The following is a 10,035-nucleotide window of genomic DNA, read 5'->3' on the forward strand; positions in this document are numbered from 1 at the left end:
GAAATAGCCTAACAATTTAATGGAATGCATGACATAAAGAGAGAGAGAGAGAGAGAGAGAGAGAAATTATTATATAGGCACTTGAAACACAATGCATTTTTTTATATATAGGCATTTGAAACACAATGCATTGTTTTAACCATTGAAAAGCATGAATCTCTTCTTTATCTTTTTTAATGTAGTGTAGGTTTCTAGTGATGAGGGCCTAAATAAAAACATAAATTGTGAAAAATTAAAAATAAAATACATACATATATACCAAGGGACCTAAGGGAAAACATTTTATCTCTATTGAATAACTTTAAAAAAGTAGGAGACACAAATAGTATACCTCACTAGTAGTAGCTTAAGCAGATACTAGGAGAACAAAGAAGAAACACTAAAGAAACAACCAAGGAGCCAAATTCAACATTAAAAAGATGGAACCCATCTAAAGACCAACAGTGAAAGGTACTCCAGTGGATGGCAACCAAGAACCGCCAGAAATGAATCTTCCAACGGTGAAACCTATGGCTTCACCTTCATTAATCAAGCCATGATAGCCTACCCATTTCACTCTACCAGCGAGCGATGACCCAGGTCCCGTATTTTTGTACTCTGCATAATATAAGGTGTCCAGTGCAAAATCTCCACTCCATGGCAACCAGCCAGCCTTATCTATCAGGGAACCAAGGAAGGGGTTGAGGATTACGACGCGTGAGTATTTACCCCACGGCCTTCCAAGGTATGTTACACACTTAGCTTTTCCTGTGATAATAGAATCATGTATGGAGATTCCTGTATTCTCGAAAACAAATATCCTTTTTTGAGCAGTGACTGTACATGTTTGCCTAAGAGTTTCTCTTACATATATGTTACAATTTTGGAAGACAACTGCAGCATTTCCAAATATGAAGTCTACAACTCCAAGTATATTGCATGCTCTATAGAATTGTCTATTGTTATGGACATAGAGGGTGTCTTGGTACCCTTCGAAGCTACATTTGTAGAATACTGACTGATCTGACGTCGATAGTAGAGCCACTGCTTGATTTCCTTTTTCTACAGCAGTGTTTCGGAAAGTGATGTACTGGCGATAAATCCATATCCAAAAACACCTAAAAATTGAGGTTTGAAAGAAAAAAAGAAGAAGAAAAAAAGTCTAAGTACAAGTAGATTAAATAATAATAAATTATTCTTAGTCATAATAATATGTCTCAACTCAGTTTGAAGGCTTCCTCGATTTGGCCTTTTTCCTTTCAGTTTTTTCCTCCTTTCTTAGTTCACTTTTTCAAAATATAGAGTTAGGAAAAGGGAAGGATAAAAAAATGTTCAAATACAAAAAAGAATGATAATAATTTCATAATACAAATCGAAGAAAATCCATTAGAGTTTTCCATATTCTGTCCATCAAATAAAGAAATGTAAAATGTTGAAGTTATTTCCCATTACTTTTTTTTTTGCATTTTTTAAGTTCAAGGTGGAATTCAACATTAGAAGGAACAATATAACTTGTTACATCGGTCCTATTGGTTCATACTGTTTTTAGTAAGGCATGCCATTGCAATTGCCTTCAAAACATTGGTTATACAACCCCTCACAAAATGGCTGGCATTGGCCGTTCCCAAAATGGGTACTATCGGGTCGAGTGAATTCAATAATAGACTGATGGTTTGAGCATAAGACATCCACATATATAGAAGTTATGAGCATATTTGATGTGTATGTAATTGACTTTAACTTTTCTTTTGAAATTTAGTCTACATGATTGGTAATGGTTGCGTTCTTTTTTCTCTAGATGCTTTTAGGAAATGAATGTTTGAAAATTTTATTTTTTCAAGGATTTGAATGAAAACACTACTCACATTCAAACACTATTTATTAAATTAAAGGTCTTCTTTTGTTTCTCGTATGAGACATCTCAATGTTAAAACTTGAGACTTCCATGTTGGAGGTTTCAAGTTTGAAACATGGAATTGAAGGAGTGGAATGGTGCATGGGATGGGAGATGCACTTCCTCTTATTATGTACCTTACTCGCCACATGGACCCCTAATGGAGCAAAAGAAGAAAAGGTGTTTTTCCAATGATCAATCTTGCTAAATTTAATATTTGTGATATTTACAAATTTCACGATATGATGAAAGCCTTTAATGCATTATAGAATATATTAATGAAATAACTGTTCTTAAGGAGTAACATTAGAGATATATAGTATTAAATGGGTAATTAGCTTAGTAGAGGATACTTACAAACTGTACATGACTTGTATGTTGTAGTACCTCCTCCTGCTACGCTTTTGTTGCCAGTGATTATTGTATTTCCTATACCATCCTCAACTAAGACAACATTCTTCACTTGTATCGTAGCAATTTCATCATAGATCCCTGATTTCACATAAATGATAGTTCTTTCACCATTTTTCTTCTTCAACGTTGCTAGGTAATTTATCGCTCCCATTATTGTATTGAAATGACTTGATTTGTCTTTTGCCACCTAAATAATTTGTTGAGAAGATTGCAAAGATGAAGAATTTTGCAAGAGCTTTCGGTCATTAGGTTTCACCCAAGTAGGAAATCCATCTTCATAATTACTAGACCCTCTACGTGGAAGATTATTGAGAGCTAATGCGTTGAAGATCAAGTCAGATACATTGTTAATTGGCAATAAAGGAAATATATTGTTGGTAACCCCAAGCTCCATAAACCCAGAGCGACATGTGTCAAGGTTCATAAGGGCTGCACTAAGCCATGTTTCTGCATCATCTAAGCCACATTGAGGTGTAGAAATGATTTGATTAAGCTGAAGGATGACATCGTTAAAGAGTTCGAGACAATCTGCCCATGCAGCTTCTTCACGATTATTGTGACACTTGGACTTAAGCGAAGCTACAAAGCCATAACCTTCATGGGTTTTATTAAGAGCAATTTGCAATGACAACTTGAAAAAGTCACTTTTTCTTCATTGTTATGAGGCTAGGGTAGTAGTTTATAATGGAGTGCTCACAAGCTTCTAAGTCTAGCGTCTTTTTGCACCATTGCTTTACATTGGTTAAAGTGCAGTAGTAAACGGGTGGAAAAAGAAAGAGGCATATGAGTACAAACATTGTAAACACTTGAAGCACCATGGTTGGCTATATGCTCAAGTTGATTATAAAACTCAATTAATATGAACACAAAAAACACAATTGTTTAAGGGTATAGTTTTTAATAGAGGTTTCTATGAAGTTCTTATAATTTTTCATCACTATATATAAAGCAAAAAAGCAAGGGTACGCAACTCACAGTTTAAACATTTTACTAAATTATTCATGTGTTTTTAGGAAATTACTTGCATGTTTAACAATAGAATGTACAAAAGTGGGTGCATATACTAATTAATTTTAATATAAATGCATATGAATGGTATTGCGCATGCTAGTTAATTGTGAAAGTACTTTTCTTTTTTTTTTTTTCCGTCAATACAATTTCAAAGAGAAAGAAAGGGTGGTCGGTTTTATAGGGATGCACAACCTAATTTAGTAAGACCTTTTTATCTTGGAAGCGATAATTAAGGATGGTAGCCATGTGTCTCTAAATCTAGTGTAGGGTGGGCTGCACATCGTATTTTCATGGTAAAAAAAAAAAATTGGAAAATAAAACCAACAGCTAGGAATTCCTTAGCTCACACTAATTCATAAAATATTTATTCCTAATTGTTGCAGCCAAAAATTGAACGACCTTCACGATCCCTGATCACGACCACCTGAAAAGAGATAAATAAGCAAGGCTTGGAGGACCCGGGGTGTACTCCGGGGGATCGCTCCGATGCCTAAGTCAGGGGTTGACTTGAGAGGTTTTATATGCAACAGTAAAGTAGAGTTTAGAATGAGATACCTTAGCCTCTTCTTTGCATCCCCATTTATAGTGATGGAATTTGACCCAAGGGTGATGTGCCATTTATTAGCGAATTATGGCTCAAATGTGAATCGCTCCGGTTGTTATAACGTTGGCGTAGATTGCTTTAATCATCATGGAGCTGGCGTCAATTGCTCTGCCTGAACAGTTGACTTAGGTGGTAATTGTCCTCATCAATGCTGAGCTTTAGTCTCCTTTGGATTTATGGTAAGTGATATATTTGGGGTATATCAGTTGTCCCCCCTTCAGTTTCGAATTTCTGAAGCTGGCTTCCAAAGTTCGAAAGTTGTATTTTTTTTATTTTTTTTTTTTGTCGAGCAGCTCTTCTTGAGGCATTTTGGGCTGCTTGTGGTTTCATGAGTCGTGCTCTTCTTTTTTGTCATTTCTGGCCTAATGAGTTGTGCTCATGTTCTGGGCTGTTTTTAGGCCTCACAAGCATTGCTCGTCAGTTGAGCCAATTCTTCTTTGCCTAATGAGTTGTGCTCATTTTTTGAGCAGTCTTCTGGCCTCATGAGCGTTGCTCATCAGTTGGGCCGATTCTTCTTTGCATAATGAGATGTGCTCATTTTTTGGGCAGTCTTCTAGCCTCACGAGCGTTGCTCGTCAGTTGGGCTGATTCTTCCTTGCCTAATGAGTCGTGCTCATTTTTTGGGCAGTCTTCTGGCCTCACGAGCGTTGCTCATCAGTTGGGCCGATTTTTATTTGCGCTATGCTCATTTTTTGGGCAGTCGTCTGGTCTCATGAGCATTGCTCGTCAGTTGGCCCGATTCTTCCTTACCTAATGATTTGTGCTCATTTTTTGGGCTATATCTTCAGTAACATTTTGATAATTTATGATGCTGGGATGGTTGTTCAATTCGACAGGTTCTTGCAGTTTTGATTTCATTAGGGTTAAAGATGTGAGTTCTGGTATTTTCAATATCAGTTAGGATTCTTAATCGGTTCGGGATGGATTTGTTTCAAAGGGTTTGGATGTGTATGCACCAAGTGTTTGATCATTTATGGCAAAGGGAACTGCAAGTAAGCGTGCAATGTTATAAATTTCGCAGACTATTTTTGTGTTGTCTGTGTCATATGTGGGGTCTATAAACTCAGATTATTCGATTGTATCCCAGTTGATTCGTGAGTCCCATGTTGGATGGGGTTATGAGTGCAGTGGTAGATTGAAGTTTGAGATTGAGATCTGCGAGATGTCTACCATTGACGACGGTGATTTTGTTACTGTTTGTTTTGATTATGGTGTGGATTGTTCAGCTGATTGGGCTCCAGGTGCTCGACAGAATGTCACTAAGGAGCTTGATTTTTCTATTTGAGGTTTTGCCGATTGTAGTTGCTACAATTGTGCAATTTCAATGTGCGTTGTAATTTCAACTCAAATTCCCAATAGCAATTTCAAATTCACTATTCAGAGCATTGTTCAATGCACATGAATGTGCAAAAGTCATTATTGCCAAACCCATGGTGCATTCGGCCAACCCATTGGAATTTCAAAGTTTAGCTTTGTTTATTTGACTTGCAGTGCAGCTATCATGACCGCACTATGCATTTGGTGCATAGGTCATTGTTCAAATAATTAAATAACTTAAAAATCCTATTAATTATTATTAGCCATTAAGATGGAGCTTTTCAAGGGTTGAAACAATGACATCTATTTGTTTTTTTTTTTTAGAATTATTATTGTATGATGGAGAAAAAATCATACCTTGAGAATAGGCACGTTGGCTACATAAATCTTGCGCATAGAAACATCAATTGTAGTCGGATTCGTATTAGATCCGGAATTTCCCAATATCGCAAGCTAGGTCCCGGTTATTCATCCGTCAATTTTAAAACTTGGCTTTTTCAATGCGAGTAAAGCATCATTGACGTGCTTGAACGTAATAAACCCGTACCCTTCACTTTTCCCGGTGACCTTGCCAAGGATCGCGATGGCTTCTTCGAGGTCACCATAGGTGGAGAAGAGATTGTGGAGGTTCTTGATGGTAGTGTCCCATCCAATTCCGCGAATGAAGAGTTTGCACTGGGTAGGGTCCCAATTGGCAATGGATCGAATGGCATCGAGTACGTCTAGGTGTCAGACAGTGGTATTTCGGACGATCTTAATTGAGCCAATGCATCGACCTTCAATTATCTGATGTAGTCATGATCAAGGATTGAAAGAGAAAACCTCTCAAGAAGTTCCCACAGACGGCGCCAACTGTTGCAGCCAAAAATTGAACGACCTTCACGATCCCTGATCATGACCACCTGAAAAGAGATAAATAAGTAAGGCTTGGAGGACCCAGGGTGTACTCCGGGGGATCGCTCTGATGCCTAAGTTAGGGATTAACTTGAGAGGTTTTTTATGCAACAGTAAAGTAGAGTTTAGAATGAGATACCTTAGCCTCTTCTCTGAATCCCCATTTATAGGGATGGAGTTTGACCCAAGGGTGATGTGCCATTTATTAGCGAATTATGGTGCAAACGTGAATCGCTCTGGTTGTTATAACGTTGGCGTAGATTGTTCTAGTCATCATGGAGCTGGCGTCAATTGCTCTGCCTGAACAGTTGACTTAGGTGGTAATTGTCCTCATCAATGCTGAGCTCTAGTCTCCTTTGGATTTATGGTAAGTGATATATTTGGGGTATATCACTAATAATTCAACAGCATACAAAAGAAATTTTGTTTTCATTAAAAATAAAATGATAATGTATTCATTTTTTTTTTATTAATCCATAACATGGAATAGAGTTTAATAAGTATTTCAATCCTTTGTTTTATTAAGTGAATGTCAATTCCTAATGTATTATTTGTTGAATGGTGCAATACAAATTTTTGCATTTCTAATCTTTTTTCCCTTTAAGTTACTGTACTTCTATTATATTTTATATAGAATAGACTTTAGACTAGTAAGCCTCCTGCATTAATCTACAAGCTAGGAATACATAACCTTTGAGAACCATAGTAAGAAAATTTCATCTAATTGTATCATAAGCTTTCTCCTATCTAATTGAGTCTAGGATGATAGCCCGAACTACACCCTCATGTGCGTTAAAGCATGTCTAGCGTATGTGTGTTTGGATGCAAATGAAATTGCTTTTTTTTTTTCTTACTTGACCATGTTATCCTATTTACTAGGTGATCGCTGCATAAGTGTTTTATTAGGTACCTCGAACTCCCTTAGTATAGCCTCCACACGAGTCATGTGAGTAAAGTAGTTATGTTCTTCAAATTCAATATCACTCACATGCTTGATGTGAGGCTATTATGTCATTATACTATATACTACAACCTAGAACAATAGGTTATTTCCTACTCACTAAGGCTAGTCTATGAAATATATACAAGGGAGTAAAGTAGTTATATTCTTTGAACTCAATATCACCCATTTGCTTGATGTGAGGCTATTATACCATTCGATAATATATCACAACCTAGAACATTAAGTTATTTCCTAGTTTTCAATGTCTCATGCAATTCCTATAGAAAAATAAAAAATAATCTATAAAAGGTATATTATAGACTAGAGGTTTCACCGATCTTTTTCAATCTTAAGTATGTGTGGTCACCTAATTGTTCTATAAAATTTTGTTGTAAAGTCAGGATGTAAACCTATTAAACCTAAATGTTAGGGGTGCTTTCATTTATAAAGTGTGGCTCATGAACATGGTTACATTTTTCTAGCACACCATAGTAGCTTAACTAAAACCAAAAACCCTATTTTTCAATGTTTGCAAAACACGAAAATAGTTTTGCAACACTTATACAAACATCCTATCTTAGTTCAATCCAAGTTCAAGTAGATTAAATAATAATAAATTATGCATAGTCATAATGGTATGTCTCTACTCAGTTTAAAGCCTTCTTGAATTTGGCATTTTTCCCTTCATTTTTTTCCCTCCTTTCTTAGTTCACTTTTTCAAAACATAGAGTTACGAATGGAAGGGTAAAAAAAAAATGTTCAAATACAAAAAAGAATAATAATAATTTCATAATCCAAATCGAAGAAAATTCATTAGAGTTTTCCATATTCTGTCCATTAAATAAAGAAATGTAAAATGTTGAAGTTATTTCCCATTACTTTTTTTTTTTTTGTTACATTTTTAAAGTTCAAGGTGGAAATTCAACATTAGAAGGAACAATATAACTTGTTATCATCAGTCCTATTGGTGCATACCATTTCTAATAAGGCATGCCATTGTAATTACCTTTAAAACATTGGTTATATAACCCCTCACAAAATGGTTAGCACTGGGCGTTCCCAAAATGGGTACTATTGGGTCGGGTGAATTCAATAATAGACTAATGGTTTACACATGAGACATCCACATAGAAGTTATCAACATATTTGATGTGTATGTAATTGACTTTAACTTTTCTTTCGAAATTAATGGTCTACATGATTGGTGATGGTTGTGTCCTTTCTTCTCTAGCTACTTTTAGGAGAAAAATGTTTGAAAATTTTATTTTTCTCAAGGATTTGAATGAAATCATTACTCACATTCAAACATTATTTATTAAATTAAAAGCCTGGTTTTGTTATCTCCTATGAGATATCTCAATGTTAAAACTTGAGACTTCCATGTTGGAGGTCTCAAGTTTGAAACATGGAAGGAGTGGAAAGGTGCATGGGATAGGAGATGCACTTCCTCCTATTATGTACCTTACTCACCACATGGACCTATAATGGAGCAAAAGAAGAAAAAGTGTTGTTCCGGTGATCAATCTTGCTAAAGTTAATGCTTGTGATATTTACAAATTTCACAATATGATTAAAACATTTAATGCATTATAGAATAGATTAATGAAATAATTGTTTTTAGGGAGTAACATTAGAGATATATAGTATTAAATGGGTAATTAACTTTGTATGGGATGCTTACATATGGTACATGACTTGTATATTGTACTACCTCCTCTTGCTGCATTTTTGTTGCCAGTGATTATTGTTCTTCCTATACCATCCCCAAAAAATATAACATTCTTCACTTTTATCCTAATAGTTTCATTATAGATCCCTACTCTCAAATAAATGACAATTTTTTGACCATTTTTCTGCTTCAACGATGCTAGGTAGTTTATTGCCTCTATCATTGTATTGAAACCACTCGAATTGTCATTTTCCACCAAACTAGTTTCTTGAGAAGCTAGTAAAGATGAAGGGCCTTGCAAGAGCTTTTGGTCATTGGGTTTTAGCCAAGTGGGAAATCCATATTTATAATTGCTATACCCTCTACATGGAAGATTATTAAGAGCTAATGTGTTGAAGATCGGGTGAGAAACATTGTTAACTGGCAACAAAGGAAATATGTTGTTGGTAACCCGAAGCTCCATAAACCCAGAGGAACATGTGTCAAGGTTGGTAAGGGCTGCACTAATCCATGGTTGTGCATCATCTAAGAAGCATTTAGGTGTAGAAATTATTTGATTAAGGTGAAGGATGGCATCGTTAAAGAGTTCGAGACAATCTACCCATGCACCTTCCTCATGATTATTGTGACACTTGGACTTGAGCGAAGCTACAAAGCCATGACCTTCATAGGTTTCATTGAGAGTAATTTGTAGTGACAACTTGAAAAAGTCAGATTTTTGCTTCATCGTTATGAGGCTAGGGTAGTAGCTATTAATGTAAAGACCTGGAAATTTAAAAGGATTAAAATAATTTGAAAAAAAAAATAATGAATAAAATAACAGATAAAGAAATAAAAGGAATGGTGCGGGAAAAAGAAGAAAACAAAAATTAAAATTAAAGAAATTAAATTAAATTAAGATAAATTAAATAATTAAATAATTAGTTATTAAATTAAACATTTTTACATTGGATTTAAAAAAAAAAACTAATTGAAATAAGAGAAATATATATATACACTTATATAGTAAGTTAATATAATATATATATATATATATATATATATATATATATATATATATATATAAAGTGAAAGAAGAAAGAAGAAGTAGAACAGAACGCCCCCACTGAATATTTCTTGCACGCGCTAGCCACCTTCGTCTCCGTCTCTCTCTTTCTTAATTTCTCGATGTGTTTGCAGTGGATCGGGAAACGGAAGGTGCCGTTGAATTCTTGGTTCCGCTGCTGACATTTCTATTGGAGTAGATTTTTCATGGGAACGACTTAAGGCACTGCTCCTGGGGAAAGGTAATTTTTTCTCATTTTCCCAAT

General features: G+C 35.3%; 1 pseudogene; it reads right to left on the bottom strand.

The window, feature by feature from the left end:
* Positions 1-430: 430 nt before the first annotated feature.
* LOC131167566 (pectinesterase 2-like) lies at positions 431-9,452 on the bottom strand (annotated as a pseudogene).
* Positions 9,453-10,035: the final 583 nt, after the last annotated feature.

Source organism: Malania oleifera, chromosome 11 (assembly GCF_029873635.1).
Source record: "Malania oleifera isolate guangnan ecotype guangnan chromosome 11, ASM2987363v1, whole genome shotgun sequence".
NCBI classification, from domain to species: Eukaryota; Viridiplantae; Streptophyta; class Magnoliopsida; order Santalales; family Ximeniaceae; genus Malania; species Malania oleifera.